This window comes from Oxyura jamaicensis, chromosome 6 (assembly GCF_011077185.1).
Source record: "Oxyura jamaicensis isolate SHBP4307 breed ruddy duck chromosome 6, BPBGC_Ojam_1.0, whole genome shotgun sequence".
NCBI lineage: Eukaryota > Metazoa > Chordata > Aves > Anseriformes > Anatidae > Oxyura > Oxyura jamaicensis.
Genome location: NC_048898.1, coordinates 30,355,106 through 30,375,631, shown reverse-complemented (window position 1 = coordinate 30,375,631; position 20,526 = coordinate 30,355,106). Strand labels below are relative to the sequence as shown.

The window sequence follows — 20,526 nt, the reverse complement described above, 5'->3', positions numbered from 1 at the left end:
TTCAAAATTGAAATATCTAACCAAAAAAAAAAAAAAAGGGAAAGAAAAAAATGACTGTCATGTCACGCGAATACAGGCACCTAGAAATCACAGAGATAAAATGCTCATAAAGCATATTGCATGCCTACAGACAAAAGACTCAGGGCATTAATTACCCTTACTCCTTCCCCCCTCCCACCCAAAGAACTTTGTATCCCATATTTTTAGACTTTTTCTTTCTTCAAAGAAGAGAAAAACTTGTTAGCAAAAGACTTGGAAAGAAAAACTTGCTGAACTAGATCTATGGGAGAGAAAACCTGGTAGGCTTTCAGTTGTTTGGGGGTCTGGGTATTTTTTTGTGTGTGTTTGGTTTTTGTTGTTGTTTTTAAGCAAAACTTCATAGAACTCATTAGTGTTATAGGAAATTTCTAAACTCTCCAGCACCTAAGTCAGCAGTTGAAAAGAAAAACATCTTTAAAAAATCTAGACTAGGTCCTTCTGGCCCATGAGCACAATGCAGTTCAAGCTTTTCTATTAAAATACAGAGCACACAGTACAAATTCTTTAATCATTTTTCCCCATTTGTCACATGCAGATCTGCATCATTAATTTCATAATACAAATAGCACCTCTTGTCATGCTCTTGCAACAGTTTAAGTTCTAGCCACCCACTTTTGGAAAGTAAAGATTTAAGAATTTAAAAATGCCTGCACTTTTATTAAAAAAAAATGTTTTTATCCCTTACAATGGGGAAGAAAAAAAAAAAAAAAAGATTAACTATATTTTACTTTACTGATAGAAATCAGTATGCAAACAAGGAAGCTAAGTAGTGTAAGCCCAAGTTCTTTGATTTAAAAAGTTGATATTGTATCTGCAGCATAGACAGCAACGGGGTCATTTGAGTAAAATATTTTACAGGCCTGTTTTCAGCAGAAGCCAAGCTAAAAAAAAATAAAATAAAATTATATTATAGGAAATTCTGCTTAATGGAGTAAACAAATTTGCATTTTATGGCTGTTTATATATATTTGTGATACATATAATATGGTGTGACCTTCAGAAGTAATAAAATTTGTGTTTTCATCTCATCACAAACAATTTAGCATGCTGCAGTTCGCTACGGCAGGCCATCACTCTGAACTGAAGTAATAAACTTGTCGGACTTATTTCCCTGAAGCGTACTGACTCTTGGCTGACACTTTGAAAAGCACAAACTAATTGTAATCACTCTATAAAAACAAGGCTTATGCAAGGGCAACTTTTTACCACAGCGTTCTCTTAGTGGCTTGACAGAAGTACATTATTTTCCTTTAGCTGCTTGGAGATACCGTTAGCTAAAATCAGGCAAGTTTTGACTCATTATTCCAGTATAACCTTTGCAAAATACCATATTTCCGCATAACAAACATACATAAAATTGTGACTGCTATAAATCCATAAGTGACAATGGCACTAGGCTTACAAGTTAAAAAAAATGTATTACAAGTAGTGTTTTGCAATAAAAAGGTACCTCATTTGTAGCTTGACCTAGAGCAACATCAGTAAGCCTCATGTAAGTTTTCCTGTGCTTACTGAATGCAACATATTCAGGGGATTAAGACTATCTACTCAAGTTTTATATCAGTTAAGTATGACAGATGGAGTTTTTTGCCTGTGGGAGACAAATACACAGATGAGCCAGGGGCTCCATTTAAAATGAACACACACCACACAACATAACCAACCACCAGTCCCATTTTCTAGCCAGCTTCATATGTAAGTCACTGTAAAAATTGTGATTTGGTGGCCATGGGTGGACTGTACCATGTTTTTATCTCTATAGTTCATGAAAAAGCAAATAGAATAAGCCTAGAATTGTTTCACTACTCGACAAAACAGACCAAAAATATTTCTCAAAATAGACCTCAGATGACCAACCTGGACACAGCTCATCATCGCAGAGACAATATTAAGAAAACGTAGTCCCCACACTTGCTGCAATGTCAATAGATGGCTGTCTCTTAATAAGAGAAGCACCAATCCAAAGGAAGCCATCAATATACAAATAGAAGGATTAACCTTACAGAGCGCTAGATCATAGGTGAGGGATAAATATATGTAATTAGCTGACACTCCCAACTCTCCATATTGCACTCTGAAGTGCCTCATAATTCTTTTGATTAAAATGTTACATCCCACAAAGTACCACGGCTAGATGATCCTATCATATTTCATCCACCAGCAATACACCGCATAAGGCACAATGGCACAGGAAATCAATACTCTGTGGAGCAGCTTGGAAGCAGCTTAATCAGAGTCTTTTTCCTGGATTCAAAAAAAAAAAAAAAAAAAAAAAATCTGTTTTGCACATATGCTTTGAAACGTCACTCAAGCTGACCATAAACCAAAAAAGCCCAAACTGAAGATAGAGTGACCAGGAATCAGCGTATAGTTCTACAACAGAGCACTATTGGATGCTCCTTTGACTTTTTTAGTCCTAAAACTTGAAATCTGCCTTAAAAGTTGAACAGTAGCATTAAAGCATTTTCCAGCTAAGTATACTGTAAGACAACATATTGTTTTTTTTTTGTTTTTTTTTTTGTTTTTCCATTTGTTTGTTTTTGAGTAATCTCTTTCTAAATTTGCTTAAATTCTGGATTAGGAAATTACACGCTATCAGAATTTTGTTTTTTTTTAACTCTGCTTTGGTTAAAATATATATTTTTTATCCACATTTTGGCTCGCACAATATTAAAAAAACAGTCCACACTACGCAAATATGTGACTTATTGTCCTGCATGTCCTGAATCCACACAGCTCAGATTGTGCAGATTAAGCTTTGTGGTCACCTGCAGCAGAGGACAGGGGTGCATGTCCTTTGTCAGGAGACGGACCTTTTCTCCTGTTGAGCTGATAGAATTTGTTTGATAGCAAAGAGTGCAATAAGCCAGACTGTATAAGTTTCCCACAGTGGGGGCAAAAGGCAGCACCTTTCTGATTAGGAGCAGAGATGGCCAAAATGTTGATCACATTTGTCTGAGCAATGCATAAATAATGGTCGAACGCTTGTGGACTGTTAGAAGGCACAGTGTTTCTGAGGTATCTTCTCTGGTATCTTGGCTCTCTCTCACACACAAAAAAAAAAAGTTTCCTAAACTGCCTTTAAATACAAGGATTCTCTAAATATATATATATTTATATATATTTTCTACCCCCACTCCACATGGTGCCAGATTTAACATGTAGTGCTGTGTCCCAAAACAGCCTGGCTTGGGCAACAATGTTCAATATAAAGAGACATTGATAAACTAGAGAGGGTAGAGAGTAACCAAATGGTTTGTTGGAAGCTCCCCAAGAAACCATGTAGCTGACATGGTATGTGCATCTCATTAGGCTCCCTGGCTCCCAAAGCAACAGCAGTGAGAGCAGAAATGTCTCACATAGTTCTGCATGTTTCCAAAGTCAAGCAGTTATGCTTCCCACCAAGATATTTGGTTATTGACATCAATTCATGTGTGCCCATAGCAAAAGACTGGAATACAAATTAAGGTTACTATTACTCCAGCAGGTGGACACACTAGCAAAGAGCAAAACCTGAATAATTAACAGTGACTTGCAAACCATCTCTTCGTTGTCACACCTCAAGGCATCGTTGATGTCTCGCTGAGATGAGAAACACACTTCTCTTACTTGGAGAGATTAAAACAGGAGGAAATCCAGAAGGATAGCAAGTCTGCACTATTTACAGCTTTTGTCATAGTTGGAAAGGATTTTTAAGTTCAAAACCCTTTGAAAAGATTCACTTCAGAAGACAAGACAGTATTTCTTCCAAGAACTATTCTGCTCCACCCCCACCCCCCCTCCAAGAGCCTCTTCACATTCTTGCCAGCTCTAATTTAGTGGGGAAGGTAGCAGAGAAGCCAGCCTCTCTGTAAAAACAAACACAATTTTAGCTCAGAGAACTGATATTCCCTCTTTCCATCCACACACTAAAAGCATAATCTTTTTGGGTACCTAATATGAACTCCAGCACTGAAGAAAGAGGAACGGCTAAATTATACCCTGAGAAAAATAGGTTTCCAGATTATTTTAATTAGGATAGTTAAGAGAAATGCTAGGCATAGACAGTAACTGGTCTGCTAATGAGACTTCTCATGTGCTTAATGTTTGTAAAGAGTTGGCTCATGAATCATTAAGCATTAGTGCTAATGGCATTTACTTCCTGTGATCTCTCAAATCACACCAAAATTTCAGAGATACACTGGAGGATATGCACCACAGAAAGGATGTTATGTCAAATTTAAGTGACAGTGCCACTTCCTCAGATTGGAAACCACTGAGCTTCAAGACCAGACCTTGACAAGCCATGCAAAACCATGTTCAAAGGAATAGGCACGTGTCTGGACTGTGTGTGTAAGCAGTAACACAACATAAAGAGTGGGGATAAAATCTAATCATTTCAATATGAAATAAGCTCTGTACCTCATTGTTCTGACAAGCCATCTTTCACTTTTACTCTGCTGGGACACCTCTTCGGTTTCTAGTAACGTTCATGTATTTTTAATGCTGTAACCAGACATACTGTAACCTGTTTACTTCACTTAACAAATAACAATTGGGGCTTCATATAACAATTTCACATAACAATTCTATGTCTTGAACAAGAAACTACAATGAGGAGCAGACAGATTCACAGGCACATACACACCATGTTCTTCTTTTAAAGCCATAACAGGAAAAACTCAAAGTTCTAGAAAAAGCACTAAAAGGGGTTCAAAGCCCACAGTGCAATATCGATTGGTGACATTGTGCTTGTTCCTTCATATCTAATTGAGTAATCATGAGTCACTCATCTCCCCCCCCCTTCTCCCAAATAGATGGGCTTTTAATTGTACAAGATGACAAGGGCTTTGAGCAATTGCTCATTTTGTGGCAAGCACTCCATCTTACAGCTTCATGCTTTATATTAGCTCAATATATAGCCGCTCAAGGAGCGGCTGAGGGAGCTGGGCTTGTTCAGCCTGGAGAAAAGGAGGCTCAGGGGTGACCTTATCGCTCTCTACAGGTACCTGAAGGGAGGCTGTAGCGAGGTGGGGGTTGGTCTGTTCTCCCACATGCCTGGTGACAGGACGAGGGGGAATGGGCTTAAGTTGCACCAGGGGAGTTTTAGGTTGGATGTTAGGAAGAACTTCTTTACCGAAAGGGTTGTTAGACACTGGAACGGGCTGCCCAGGGAAGTGGTGGAGTCACCATCCCTGGAGGTCTTTAAAAGACGTTTAGATGTAGAGCTTAGGGATATGGTTTAGTGGGGACTGTTAGCATTAGGTCAGAGGTTGGACTTAATGATCATGAGGTCTCTTCCAACCTAGAAATTCTGTGATTCTGTGAATATTTGCCAGTTCAGAAATTCTTAAAAGCAGTCAATATTTTCCTATAAGCTATCAACATCGCCAGAAAGGCAAGACCCAGCAACAGATGTGTGAACTGGGGAGGAATGAGAAAAGTAAGGGGAAAACAAAAAGCTCTGCTAATACTAGCGTAAATTTGAGGTGGCACTACTGGTTCAGTAAATACGAGTTTGAGATTAGGTAATTATGGACTAATGCTCTGCCCTCTCTACTTGACAGTTATCTTAAGAGCTGGGCTTCAATTTTTGAAGTAGAAGATGCTCAGACCTGGAAGAAGTTACAGAGAAGTACAGTTGGCATTGAACTAAGCTTTAAGTGTTTTGCTTTGCAGACTGTTTTTGAGAAACATCCTCTCCATCCCTGTAATGCTGCTGTAATTAGTCAGGGTGCTCCAAGCAGAATAGACTTGGTGACCCAGAGGGTCTGCCAGAAAAGCACTCTGCACAAATCCTTTCAACCCTGTAACTGCTATGTTGGTGTGTTTTAAGTTTGCCAGACACCAAATGCTTTATTTTTCCAGATGTTTTGTAGGAAAAGGCTTGTAAATTGGGCACAGGAAATTAAATGCATGCAGATTTACCAGAGGTCAGTCTCTGATTAACAGTTATATGGAATAACAAGAACATGATGCAGGCAAAATAAAATAAAAATGAGCAAAATAATTTATGATGTTAGATAAAGATAAGGTCTTCCTTCAGTAAAGGGGATGAGAAAACTGTCCTCAGCTACAAGAGCTAAAGAGGAAAGCTTCTTTTGAAGAGTTTTTACTTGAGTCTGATAAATTTGAGAATTTTGTTTACAGGACACAAGAGGCAAACAAGTACCTTTAGAATTGCTAACCCTTCTGTAGTTGTTTTTTTTTCCCCACCATTATTAAAAAAAAAAAAAACAAGGATTATACTTTTTTCTTATGCTCACACCATCACACAGGATGATGGAGCAACAGGCTTAGACTAGATACATCTCACTATTTTTAATGTATTCTGCTAATCGAACCATACTTTTTTAATTAATGCAAGGTAAGGAATCTTTCCATTCAGCCTCCAGTTTCATTCTATAACTGACATTTTTCTGCAGCAAAAAGGCAGCGGCTTCCCCTGTAAGCTTGTTGCACTGGGAATACAACTTCAATATTATCGTCACAAAAGAAGGTTGTGCTGTGGTTCATTCCTGCAACAGACCACGTCCCTAGATGTGGAAGACTAGCTTATGAGCAGAGCTATCATGAGAGGTTTTTGTATTTTGTTTGCACAGATTTCTGGTATAAGATTATGTAATCTTTGTTTTAAAAAAAAAAAAAAAAAAAATCAAATTCAACCCTGAACAACAGGAAAAACTGAAAATAACTCAAGAAAAATGTTCCTTTTTGAAGGCCAGATGCGATGATCTCAACCTATGAACCTAGGTACACCACCTTCATGTTTTACTTTTTAAATAAACTGTGAGCATTCCAAAAGGAAGCTCTGTAACACGAGCACACACTGTTGTAAAAGTAATCTAATCAGAACTTTCTCACTGTCTTGTAAAGTCTCTGATAAATCTTACAATTTTATGGGCAAATCAATTTCTTATCTCTACCATCGAACACTTTGAGTATTGAAAATCCATACCCCAACACGTTCTCCAAGGGTTTACACTCTAAACATAACACTCATAAAAAGTATTTTATGCACTTCTGATGAATAGTACTGCATACTTGATCTTAGTTCTGCAACCTATCTTTCCAGTTATTGTAGTAATAACAATTAAGAAGTATGTGCAAGCGTACTGTACACCACTACTAAAATAACTGGCCTAAAGTGTAGATAATGGTATAATATTCAAGTTTGAACAGAAATCCAAAGTCAACAAAAGACTTGTTTCCCAAGTTTGTTGTTAAGATGTTTAGACAAGAGTTATAAAATTATACTATTACATAGTACACCAGATCTTTCTCAGATAATCATACGTAACAGCGTGTGTACACAGTACACACAAAAAATCCTCACAAAGCCTTTCTGGCAGTGCTAGGTGTCCTTTAATAGAAAATCATTCACTTGATTTTCAAAGATTTACTTAGTTCCACAAGGACCTTCATTTTAAGTCCAGGCAGAAACATCTTCAAGGCAAAACAAAATTCCAAGCACCTTTACCGTGATGCCTTCATGGTACTGTGCAGGAAGAAGAGATTCTTTAGCATGATTACTAAGGGCTTGAATTTAGGACACTTCTCCACAGTGATAAATACCACGGCCAGCGCACTACCAAGTCACCAAGTCTACAAAGACAAGCACGTAATTTATTGCATTTCTGATTATCCACAGTGCACAGTATGAATGTTATGCTATTTTCCATTGGTTTTACACCCCCTGACAGAACTTCTGACATGACATAAAACCTTCTTGCTACAAAGTTAATCCATAAACATTTATTTAAACAATATTTCACCCTTCACAGAGAGTTCTCTGATCTGCTTTGTCATGCAGTCACAGCATTTTTGATCGTCCATCACTGACTCAAAAGCCAGGATTATCATATCATCAAGCCACAGCTCAACCTGCTGCTAAGCCTTCCCTCCATGCAGCCATCTGAAGTCTGGCTGCTGAAGAAAACATGGTTTGAGTTCCAGTTCCTAACTCTTTGATCCCTCTTTTGTCCGGAAATCAATTTTCAGCACTAAAATGCTCTCATCTCATAGATTTGAGATGCTTAAATAAGGCAGTAGATAAACATGCACTTTTCAGGCCTTTTGTTGAATATTTCTCCACAGCTAGACAGAAATGATTTTAAAATAGGGACCAAAAGGAATACTGATTTTGTTTCTGTTGTTTCGGGAGTTGCTTATACATCTGAATTTCCCAGAGCTCTGAGAGATTACAGCAGGTGCCAAGAGGTGGTCAAATAGTTTTATTCCTGTAATCTACACTCATGTTGAGAAACTTGCGTTGGAAGTGCTCCCCTGACACATTTTCCAGCCTCTGCACTAATATTGCAAAGAAAATTTCTCCACAGTCCAGACTTCACGTACCTACAATTCTTGCTGTAGATTGCTTAGTGGAACAGCTACACACAGGTGTGTCATCAGGATTTTAGCTCACTGATCTGGACGGTTCCCTAAGCCTCCTTTGCCGTCTCCCACCTTTGAACACTTCCATCCCTTCCCAACTCTGCTGGACCAATGTTCTTGCCTCCCTGAGCCCGTGCAGGGCTCTGCAAATCCCAGGCTGTGCTGCCTGGGCTCCGCTCCAACCACTTCATGCACAACTGCATCTGCTGCATAAATTAATTATGTACTCAGTCTTTTTCCACACTGATGAAGCTATTCCAGTGGCAGCTGTGACTTTCTTCAGTACCCAAGCCAATGTAATCAAACCAAAGAGTGAAGACCAGAAACACGCCCACCTTTCACTAACAAAAACCAAAAACAGCAAGCAAAATCAAATTACTCCTTCAAACACCGCTTCTCCTTGTCTACCTGCTAAATTCTCTTTTAAACATTCAGTGACCCTTCACAACTCTTTCAAGACTGAAGACCTTTCAATTATCACAACACATTAGCTGACCCCCGTTCACGAGGCACGCTCTGCTGGTCACCACAGGGCTCCTCCAAGGCCGTGGCTGGAAGCCTGGCAGATGGCTTGGCAGGCAATGCCATTTACTGTGCGAGGAACAAATAAGATGACTGCGCAGGTAAACAGATTAAAACACAATGCATGCCTTTCATGTACACTTCCAAAAGCACCTTACTGGATTTACAGAATCCCTTGGCTTCTTGGAGAAGCTACTGCACACCAGTCTAAGTTTTAGTAAGCAATCTGTAAGCATAGAAAAAAATACACTAGTAGTAGCACTGGTAGTAGCTACCCTGCACACCTCTGTTTGCACACGCCTTAAGCTCTTACAGCACCTTGAATGCTGGGAACCAGTCTGTGGTACAAGAGAAGACCATTTTCTTTTCAGCACAGGGAAATCTGTTGCAATTTGGTTGTGTTTAACTCAGCTAGAAGTGGAGATTTGAAGTGTTGAAAGTCGCATTGACAAGTAAATAAAGCATGCCCGCCAGATTTCTCCCAGTAGGGGGAACAAGGACAAAAGAAGAACCTAGAAAAATACCACAAATGAAGCCACACTACAGCAGCCCCAGATGTTTTGGAGAATCCCCTTCTCTTTTGCAAGCGTTTCTGTGGGAGTGCGCTGAGCTACAGCTCTTCCTTTGCTCACAGATGACAACAGCAGCACAGAGCTCCTCCTGCAGAGAAAGGGAACCAGCATGATCTATTGCTGCAGAGAAGAATGCACGTTAAGGCATTTCTCATCGGTTTTATTTTATTATACCTAAGCCGTACAATCCAGGAAATCTGGCCAGAGCTGCATTGGAACTGCACCTCTGAAAGTACATCACCAACCGAGCACCTGGATGGACAAAGGGAGCTTAGAGTCATTTAAAGACAACTACATAAACACCATGATGCTATTTCTGTGTGTACTTCAAATATTTTTTTGAAACAAGGATCTACAGGGCAGAACAAATGCCTCGTGCACCAAAGCCAGCTAAAAACTGTCAGCAATTAGTTTCCTTCAATAGTCATTATGCTTTTTCTGTGACAATAAAACCCTGTGAATATTATGCCTCCTAGCAGACTACAGTGCATCTCATCTGTAAATTCCCCAAAGCGTCAGTAAGAATCTGTGTATGGTGTTGCAATTATAATGAGGAATGGTCCGAATGTGCAAGTCTACCTTCAACCATCTGGAGCGCCTCCTTTATTAAATTTGTTTTCAATGTTTATACAGTCTCGTGGTAATTAAATTAAGAGAAAGGACATTTGTCTCATGTTCAGAAGCCTGTCATTCATCCCCTTAATGACAATTTGAAAGATTAAAAACAACGCAATACATAACTATATCCAGTACACTAATATAGAAAAATGTCAGGTTTGTTACTTAAAAAAAAACCCTTTTGATCAGTGTATTTGATATAGAGAAAGTAGATGGTATAGTTTTACTCATTACTGAGTAGTTCCAAATCAGATTTCAGCACAAAGCAAGGTCATCCTGATGACACAACTGCCATCCCCTCATGCTTTATATGGTGTAGAGATACATAGGATACACCATCCTGAAGGAGACTTGAGCTTCAGTTATTCACAGTTCCAGCAGGATGAAGGGGCATAATCTTTCAAGCCCTGGTAGCTGAGTTTTTAACATTATAATTACCAGAAAACCAAACAAAGCACAGAGACGTTGCATAAAACTGCTAATTGTCCCAGATGTCTACAGGATTGTGGTTTGAACAGTTCGTAAATTAGAAACAGAGGTGGGTTTTCTGTTGTTTAGGGTTTTGTTTATCCTTTCTCTGATTAAATGCAATTCAAGCTTGTATTTAAAAATAATTACACCATAGCGTGGATGTGCCATTATGGGCTAGCTTTTTCTTTTAATTTCAATCAGCGATTTGAAGCATTAATAGCCTTCCTAGGTTTATTCCCCACCTACCTATCCACCTCCCACAACAAATGTGACTGCAGATGCTAGTCTTATTTGCATAAATATCTCCTTGCATCACTGTTTTCCAGGTACCAACTAAAATCCACTAAACTTATCACACATATAATTGAACAATTTACCCGGAAACAAGAGTGATCATTTTGAACATATTCAAACTCCGACCTCAGCCAGCAAATCCTGCCTGAACCAAGGTCGTAACCAGTAAATATATCTATTTGGATAGCTGGTGCTCCCATGAAGGATATTATTCTTCGCAAGTGATTTTCAGGCTTCCAGGAGGCCATTCACCAGCAGCAGTCCAATCCTAAAATACAATTAATTGTGGACAATTAGGTATCTATTGGCTGCCATAAAATCCAGGACCACCCAGGCTAGATCCAGTAAAACCTGGATGCCTGCACACAGATCACCCCACCTTTACTACAGAATTTAGGTTATGTATTTCATTGTTACATCTTTATTTCATTTTAACAAATGAAACTTACTGATTACAGCATATATCAAGAACAGTTTTACCAGATTGATTTTTTTATAGTAATACAATTGGAATTTTAGAACAAGTTACCTTTTATCTTTCACTAGGAAGCCACAAACACTGAGTAAACATGACTAAACAGATTTCAAAAGCATTTTTAAAAAGTCACTGAAGAGTGGATACAGGCAAGAATTAAAACAATCTATTAATTCTGCAATTTATCTTACATTGCCTCTCTTGGGGAGAAAGAACAGCTGTAAGTGAAATAATTAGCTCTGCTTTTCTGTATTGGAGACGGCAGTGAAATATTTGGAACCACTCAGAATTCCGGAGCTGAATTCTCCCTAAAGCCACATACACATTACCTTGCAAAGACACAATATCCAATCGCGTGAGAAGAAGGATGTCTGCAGCCTTTGTTTGTTTGTTTCCAAATTTAATTAAGTGAACTGCAGAAGTTTTTCCCAACCCTTTACAGGACTGCCTGAGGAAGTATTTCAAAGTGAACATATTTCACCTCAACTCTTATTTACAATTTGGGATTACATGGCCCATTCGGGTTATTTACAGTCTTTTTAATGGGTCTACGTCTTTCTGATGTGCTGAGATCTAAATGCTAGCTAGGCTAATTTTATTTGAATTTAATACTGAAATATACCTAAAAAACACATCAAACCAGTGACCCATGTCACACAAGGTGGCTGAAAGCATATAATAAAATGGCTCAATGTTCAAGCATTTTTGCAAGACCAGAATATGGCCTGAACAACATCCCTAAAAATTAGTCTCACATAGAGCTGAATCAGAGGCAAGATTTCTAGTAACTCCAGAAATAACATTAAACATGTTTATTTTGTCTTACCGAGGACATACTCTAAAGCTATAACCTGAAACAGCAAAATACCACACACCCCAAGGAGATTCATTCTTTCAGAATTATTTTTCCATGAGCAGAGAGTCTTAAAGAGAGTCTTTTAGTCTTAAGAACTAGAAGGTGAATTTATAACATTGGCAAAAATACTTTAAACAGTGAATAAAACATGAAGTGCATCAAATCAAAGAGTTAATGCTGCTGCCCTAACTTTATTAGCCTATGACCAATGCAAGTCTTCTGCAGCATAAGATTGCCTGTTGAAGTTCAGGGAGTTCATTAGCGATGTCACAAGTAATCAGTACTAGAATACAAACAGACCTGCTGCCAAGGACAGCATCAAAGCTGTAAGAAATACCAGATCTGGGGGCTGGAGTGAATTCTTCGTGCTACAGAGCTTTGCACCTACAGTCAAGATATTTCTTGGGGAAATAGAACATTTTGAAGAATTCATTGTGAAAGATTTAGTATGACAAAGACAAACACTGTGGGTCAAAAAAGCTGCAGATGGATCCTTAATGATTGGGCTTAAGCACTGAGCTATGCCTAGTAAAACAAAGATTATAGTTAATCTTAAATGGAAAAATGATATAAAGTTCTGTGAAAACATGTCCAGGACCTGCTTTTGCATTGTGCAGCAGAGTTACTGTGTGCTTGAATTTGAAACAAGGCACTACACAGAATCAAAAACAGCCCTGGGGAAATAAAATTTACTTTTCAATTCGCTATAGCCATATACACATGCAGTCCATCAAATGATAGAACTGTTATCTTTATATGAATATAAAGTAGAAAAATATTTAAGCTTATCACTGTTTTCCTACATTCAGCAACTTCCAAAAAATTTGTTTCAGTGCTGGAGGCTGTCCTCAGCTCCTTACCGTAGTTACCTGCTGAACATCTCCGAGCCTGTCCAGCTACATGCTGTGAGAACAGCTACCCACATCTCACCCACCGTTCAGAAGCAAAGATATTTCTAATCTCAAGCTATTGACTATCAAACCAAGCTATTTCCCCTGGGCCTGGAACTTGCCCAAGCACTCATCGCCCACGACACCACTGCCCAGACACCCAGCCAGGAGGCCAAGCACAGGCCCTTCCACCGCAGAGCTATCCTTGAAGCAGTCTCCTACCCGCACGCATCTGAATGCAGACCACACTGTGCTGTTGGAGCAGAGCGGCCTACAGGAGCATTTGTGAGCACTCATGCAAGTCCAGGGCATTGACACAGATGAAGAGAGCAAGCACAGACCAACCAAGCCCGGTTTTACAAGGCACTCAGCACCTGTGGAATATCCCCCTGGTTTAGCAGCTGCTGAGAGGCGGGATATTCACAGCTGACCTCACTCAGCTTTACAAACCCACACAGACTTGAACAAGGCTCAACCATCATTAAACACTGTTAGGGACACCGTGCCAGGGCTTTATTTTCCTTTGCAAAGCATGACTCCATTGCTCACCTCCCTGTCCTGGCAGCAGCAAAGATGTGCCAGCACTCGGGCTGCCAGAGCCAGACCCTCCACCATGGCAGGGTTACAGCTGCTTTCTGACACGGAAGGGAGCAGCAGGGGCCTCTTTCTGGCCTTCCCTTCCAGAAAGAGGCAGCCAGCCCCATCCATCATCGATCACCCCTCCAGCCCAGAACAGCTTTTCCTTCCTCTTCCAGGCCAGTCACCCTGCTTCTTTATACGGATGGCATCAATGTTTGTTCCTAAAATAAAGCAAACTCATAGCAGCAGATTTTCCAGGCTGTATCCATCCTCTGACAACTCCCTCCTGTCACCAAATGCCTGTCTTACTCCTGTCACCGAAGTCAAAATCACCTTCACCACCTTCACTGTCACCGCTGTCTCTTAGTGAAACGCACTGCAGGGGTACTTCAGGTAGAAAGGATATCATCACAACACAACGCTTCATCTGAGAACAGTTTCTCTTCCCATTTTGACTCATTGTTTCCATATTTTTGTAGCAACAGTATCTTTAACCTGCCCGAAAAGGGCATAAAGGGATAAAGAAACTGATTTTTAGATACTTTCCAATGGGATATTAGTATATTTAGGGAAAGTATAACATAACGGGAAAAAATTGAAAAGACAGTATAAAGCTCCAAAATAATCTCAGATAGTCTCAGAGCATTGATTTTAAAATCTGGGAACTGCATTCTCTACCTCCCAGTACCCTCATTTTGGTGCCTATACACTACTAAAAGAGTACCTGTCTTCTTGCAGCTCCTCAAAAAGGTTTGAATTTCTCTGTGTCGTTCACTGTCCGTACTTCCAAAAATTGTCAGGGAGTGCAGTGATAGGGCAAGGGGGAACAGTTTAAACTACAGGAGGGTAGATTTAGATTAGATATTGGAAACTCTTTACTATGAGGGCAAAGACACACTGGCACAAGCTGCCCCAAGAAGCTGTGGCTGCACCATCCCTGGAGGTGCCCAAGGCCAGGCTGGATGGGGCTTTGGACAACCTGGGCTGGTTGGTGAGAGGTGTCCCTGCCCATGGCAGGGGTTGGAAGTGGGTGTGCCTTGAGGTTCCTTCCAACCTAAACCATTCTGTGATGAATATAAGAAGAGACGTAAGCATCTCTTCAGATGAAAATGTAATAATAATTAAAAAAAAAAAAATCAAAAACACTTTTCTAGGTATTACTCCAGTTGTACCAGCACTGCAAACCAAACCTACCTGTTCTCCATGGCACAGTCATTTTGTTAAAGCCTCCCACTGAGGCCACAAGAGCCTTCCTTCCCAGCAGCTGATGTACAGCTCTGAAATCTGCCTCACTTCCCCCACAACCAGGAGCATATCATTAGAGAGTGGACAATGCACACCCCAGTGATATTAGCACTGCATTAGTGTCATCAGCATTAAAGACACTTTTCCCTTTTTATTCTTTTTCCAACCTGACTTGAGTTAGCTCATTGTGGCCAACAATGGAGCCAAATCATTCCCATTTGTACCTTCCCTCGCCTGCTTTCTCAGCTGCCCTCTGTTTCTCTATCGCAGCATCCCAGGAGCTACAGCATCATTCAACTCACTTTAATTTCCATTGTGGGCACAAATGCAGCGGAACAACATGCACTTGCGATCCTTTTTAACAGCACCAGGCTGCAGAGATTGATATTGATCCGACTGTTTGTTGTACGTGAATGTCTGGAGCACAACCTCCCTGCCTTTTAACCAACCACATCCAGCTGCACTTAGCAGAAAACAGAGCAAACAGCTATTCAAAAGCTTTTACGGAAGGGACCTCCTCTGCAAGAGAGTTGTATTACGCTCCTCGTGTCCCTCCCTGCCATCAGATATTATAAAGTTATCTTATTTTTATACACTACATACAGATAACATCTGTATTTTCTCTCTGCCCAGCAGTGCTGAGTATTACAGAAAGCTGCAATGAGCTAAGCAACGTGCTTTAAAACTATTAGCACAGCAAATCGAGAAGCCCAGTCTGAGCGTGAACAGCTCACTAAAAGGCAGTGGTGTTTGCTAGACCCAGGAAAGAGCCTAGAATGAAATAACCCTTACCTGCCACGTGGCAGATGTGTGTTACTGTGTGGTAGGCATGGGCTACCTAACCCAGGTACCACACCTCCTTGTGAGAGCAGCATCTCACCCTTACACCTCTGTGCCTTGTTTTCCCTTTATACAAGTTATAGGTAGATAAAAGACAGTGATAACATTCACTTGATTGTTGTCAAATGTAATGGATGCAAAGCATTAGCAGAGCTAAAGATGAGAGGTTTCAGCATAAAGAGAGCCTCACAATTAAAGAAATTCATCACTGCTCAATCTCATGCTTATTTGTTTTAAAATAATGCATAATGAAGACCAAGGAAAGGACGGAGAACAAGGAGCAGCTCAGATAAATATTTCCTTTCAAGCCCCACCAGCTGCAGGGACACAGGTAATATTTCTCACAGACAGCGCTGCTCCCCGGACACCCAATACTTCATCTGCCAACTCGTGTCCCAGGTGGGAGGGCACAGAGATGGCAGGGCACAGCAGCTGGCAGCCCCCAGCACCGCTAATAGGAGCGGGGCAGGTGGCACCCACCAGCCCACCGCAGGAGCCCACCACGGGCCACCTGCACAGAGCCCAACGCAAGCGCCCAAGCACACCTCACTCAGAGGCAGGAACCCAGGCTCTTGCTGGTTGAACTGGGAGCCAGCCACGCGTCCTGGTTCGCACACCCTACCCACAGACTGACAACTACTTTTTTTTAAACCTAGATTTTTATTTGTTACTTCTCATAGCCTTCACAAAGGGAACCTAGTGGAGAACTGACATTTTCTAGAACAAATCTATTCAGTGGGTGAGGGAGAGGTGCAGAGACAGTAGATAAAATGGAAGGGCAAGATCTACAGAGGGCTGAAGTATTTATGTTGTTCAAATGCAGATCACTCCCTACCTGTCTTTACCCCACAGGAAGAATCCAGCATCAGTCCAAGCTTGTAACTGTTGTCCCTTTTCCCTAAGAGGGTAGTGAATTTAACTGCAGAACAGCCATACAGAACTTACTGCACAGTTGTGCATGGTCTGGCTGGGGCGGAATTTACTTTCCATGAAGGTGAACTACAGCTGCCCAACCTAACCCATGCACTACCAGACCACAGGGCTGCAGCAGGTTCCTGAGGCCAACAGCAGCCAAACATGCAACAAGCAACATAGCCAGGAGCACGGGCACAGATTTCTGCAGCCAGGTCACATCCGTGCGGGCAGGGAGAAACCACTACCCCTTACTTCCAAGTAATACTTAAAATATTGCTTTGTTCCCCCCTTGAATATATAGGCAAAAATAACACTAACCTCTTTTAGGCACCAAGACCTTCCTGCCCCCCTCCAGGCAGCCAGCTTTCTCTGTGGCTTCCTAAAAGACCTTTGAGTCAGCTGCTGGGAATCAGGGCCGATTATTGATTTCTAGTTTTCACCTTGCCAGCAACTTAGCTGCCCCTCTCCCAGATCCCCTCAAAGACCCACGTATCCCACTGAGGCATACAAGCTAAACCATATTCTCAATTTGAAAAGGGAATGTCTTCTATTAATTTGCTTATTTTTTGTATTATTGTAATTTGGCTTTTGCTTTCTGGATTAAAAGGTCTTCTTACGTGGGACGCCTTCTCCTTTATATTTACTGAATACATATGCTTGAATTAATTTTATTAAAGTTACTATATCTTTTATGTTCCCTCTCAAAAAATACTACTTTTTAGACTGGGAAAGAAACTGCTAGACCTAGACCCTGATGCCACAGATTGAAGGGTGACTACACTACACCGAGGCAGCGATAGCACTAACTTCATGGAATTCTAAAGCTGTTCTCTATTTTTACCAACAAAGAGGAGCAACTATTGCTTAAAGTAACAAATATTTATAATGCTGTTGCTAACACACACTGCTGCCTTCAAAAGTACCCGTTTCCTCAAAAAAAAAAAAAAATCATCATTGGAAAAGCAGTTTCAAAAGAATTAATGTATTTGGTACAGCAGACACAGTGCCATAATTTGGTTTTGACACGCACACAAACTGGTCTGTTAGAAAATAAAACAGGTATACAACGACACAGTGCTTTCATGAATAAAAACACATGACAAAGGTAGTATTTGGATTTCAATTTCTTTTGTCATGCTATCAGCAGTTAGCCTTTCAAAGTGTCAGTCTCTAGGAACTGAAATCATTAGAAACAATTTCACTGAAAGCCTACAGCACGCTTACCAAGATGTAAGTGAGGGCAGAGTCTATCCCGCAGCAAATGACATTTGGAGTTACAACAGTCATTATAACTTTTTAAGCACTTCTGCAGTTACCAAAAATAAAAATAAAAGGAAGAAAAAAAGCCGAAGTGTTACAGTGGGCTCTGCCTTTTCATCTCACAGAATCTAAGCAGGTCCCATCTTGTACTTCTTGAAACAGAAAATTTCTTTTTAAGCCAAACTTTTCAATGAAAATCCTTAAATAACAACTTCTGGCAAGTTTGTTCAACAACAGAAGGCAAATATTTAAATGGGCTATATGAGATATTCTTAGAAAATATCTTTTCTGTGCAAAATTAGAGAAACACATTAAAAACAAAACAACATAGCAGCTTTGCCACTCAGAAGTTTGTAAGAACTTTCTGTGCATGTAAGTTTGAAAGACACACTGATACTATCACCACTGCAACCCTGCGATATCTGTGCACAGATCAGTGGATCTGACATTCATTAACTTACCCTTAAAATAATATGTTTTATAAGTTATGAAGTGTTACTCTAAGCTTATACATACAGGTCAACAAATACTAGGAGTTAAATGAAGTTAAATATATAGGAAGGGAAAAATATATCAACTTCTGACTTCCCACCCATATCCCCAAGCTTAAGCTTTTTTCCCAGGCTAAGCGTAGTTGTAGATAAAACCTGGCTGAGTATTGGATGCTTCACGTGTGCTACTCTGCTTTGTCATCTTGCTTGCCACTTGTTATTTTTGTTTATGAACAGAGCAACTTCTGGAGACAATGTTCGTGTTCCCTCCTGTCACAGCTAAACCACCACCATTTTCATACAGCTTCTGCCAAACTTTACCCTTGGCTGTTTTCCCTACAGATTTTAAAGCCACAGTTTAGTGACCAACAAAGGTAGGTCATTGGCCTAAAAAAAAAACTCGGATCTTCACAGCAGTAGCATATGTGTGTTTATTGTGGGAAATTACTGTTATCATTATGGATTTTTGCCTTGCCTTCACCTCTCATTGTAAACCTGGGAGAGCTGGGATCTTTGCTAATGCCACACTGACTTAGGAGCTCAAAAAGGACTTCAGTCAGCTCAGGCTGTGTCCACCCAGCGCTCTCCAGGGGGAATGGGCACATCGAAGAGGTTGGGAACCTCAAAGCCCCAGTTCTGCAGGGGCTGAGCAGGTCTATTCTCATTCAAGACATCTAGACATTAGCTATTGGGTATTTTTGAGGAGGTGGAACACAATTTGAGTGTTCTCTCTCCACACAAGTCAAACGCAGAATGATGTAAATTGCCTAAATATTAAAAATATATATATATTATGATGATTAGAAAATCTGTGTATTCTGAGATGGATCTAGACCCCTTCAGGCTAGAAGCAAAAATTGCGCCACTACAAAAAGATTCGCCAAATGTTTTCTCGCTTCTCTCTCTTTCCCATCAATCTTCTTTCTCCCTAGCAAAGGGATAAACATAAAGTGCATTTTTTTCAGAATCTTTGTTATGAAGTTAGAAGTCTTCAGTTGTGTAATTAAGATTTAGTGGGTAAAAAATGAGAAAGGAAACTAAGGTCTGCAAAAGGACTTCTCCCCTGAGCATTTCTTAGCCTGGGGAAAGACAGAGGTGCCTGGCCCTAAGGCATAACGTGGGGCAAGGGTTCAGGTTCAAGTGGAGAGAAAGTCCAGAGCTAAAACTGGGCGGGGGGCAGAAAGGGACTGCAAAAGGAAAACGGGCATTTTCTAGACTTCATCTTTTTAAAATGCACTTTTTTTTTTCTTGTTATTGAAAAGAAAATTCAGACAGCTTATGTCCACAGTTCTGGTTTCAATTATTTGATTTGACACATAGACATTTCCATGATTTACCTTTGTAAAACTGTAATACCTTCAGACAAATATATGTTGAGTAGAGCATTTTCTTGGCAATGGCAGAGTGCTGGGAAGAATTAAATAAAAGTTTCCCGACACTTTCTAGATGCCCAGATTTGTCATTCAGACCATTTTGTTTTCAGTATTGGATAAAGTACCAAAGAATGCAAGGTGTAAAGGTTTCCAAGAAACTACAATAACAATTGTGTACAGTGCTGTCATGAATACATAAAGGCAAACCAAATAAATGTAGGGGAAAAACATTCCTAAAATTGTTTCTTATGTCATATTGCATTTAAACTAATAGAAGATGCTGTGAAAAATGCAACTTGCTATGTACTCGCATGCTGATGGTTATATTACAAGAAAATACTTTCACTGAATATATTATATTTTTCCTATTTTAGGCAAGCAGTTACACTTATGCTAGATTTTTTTAAGTGATTATAAGACCACAACTCATTTTTTTGCTTTTGCTTTGATTGCGTTAATCAGAAGTCATTTTAATTTAAGGGGAAAAGACTCTGACTTCAGACAAAGAGGATACAATTTCTGTCAGCTCAACCATCTAGAATGGAACCTTAAAGCTATGTATTATTCAGCCTGTCATTTCTGTTTACTTCAGTGAAGAAAGTATTTTGCTCTTTAATCCCATTAGCCCTGGCGAAATCACAGGCTGGAGCCTGCACCATCTGGAGCCAGCCAGAGTTAAATGAGCAGCTCCACTGCGCTGCTCAGTTGTGCAG

The 20,526-nt window shown here is 40.2% G+C and overlaps 1 long non-coding RNA gene across 4 annotated transcripts in view; it reads right to left on the bottom strand.

Annotated features, from left to right (window-relative positions):
• The window catches only part of LOC118169441, a 127,150-nt gene extending 110,102 nt beyond the window's left edge, over window positions 1-17,048 (bottom strand). The window contains exon 1 of one of the 4 annotated variants that reach the window (XR_004752102.1): window positions 17,002-17,048. This is a non-coding gene — a long non-coding RNA (uncharacterized LOC118169441). The remainder of the gene's footprint in view (window positions 1-17,001) is intronic. The other 3 variants (XR_004752101.1, XR_004752103.1, XR_004752100.1) reach the window with 3 other exon arrangements.
• Between the last annotated feature and the right edge of the window lie 3,478 nt (window positions 17,049-20,526).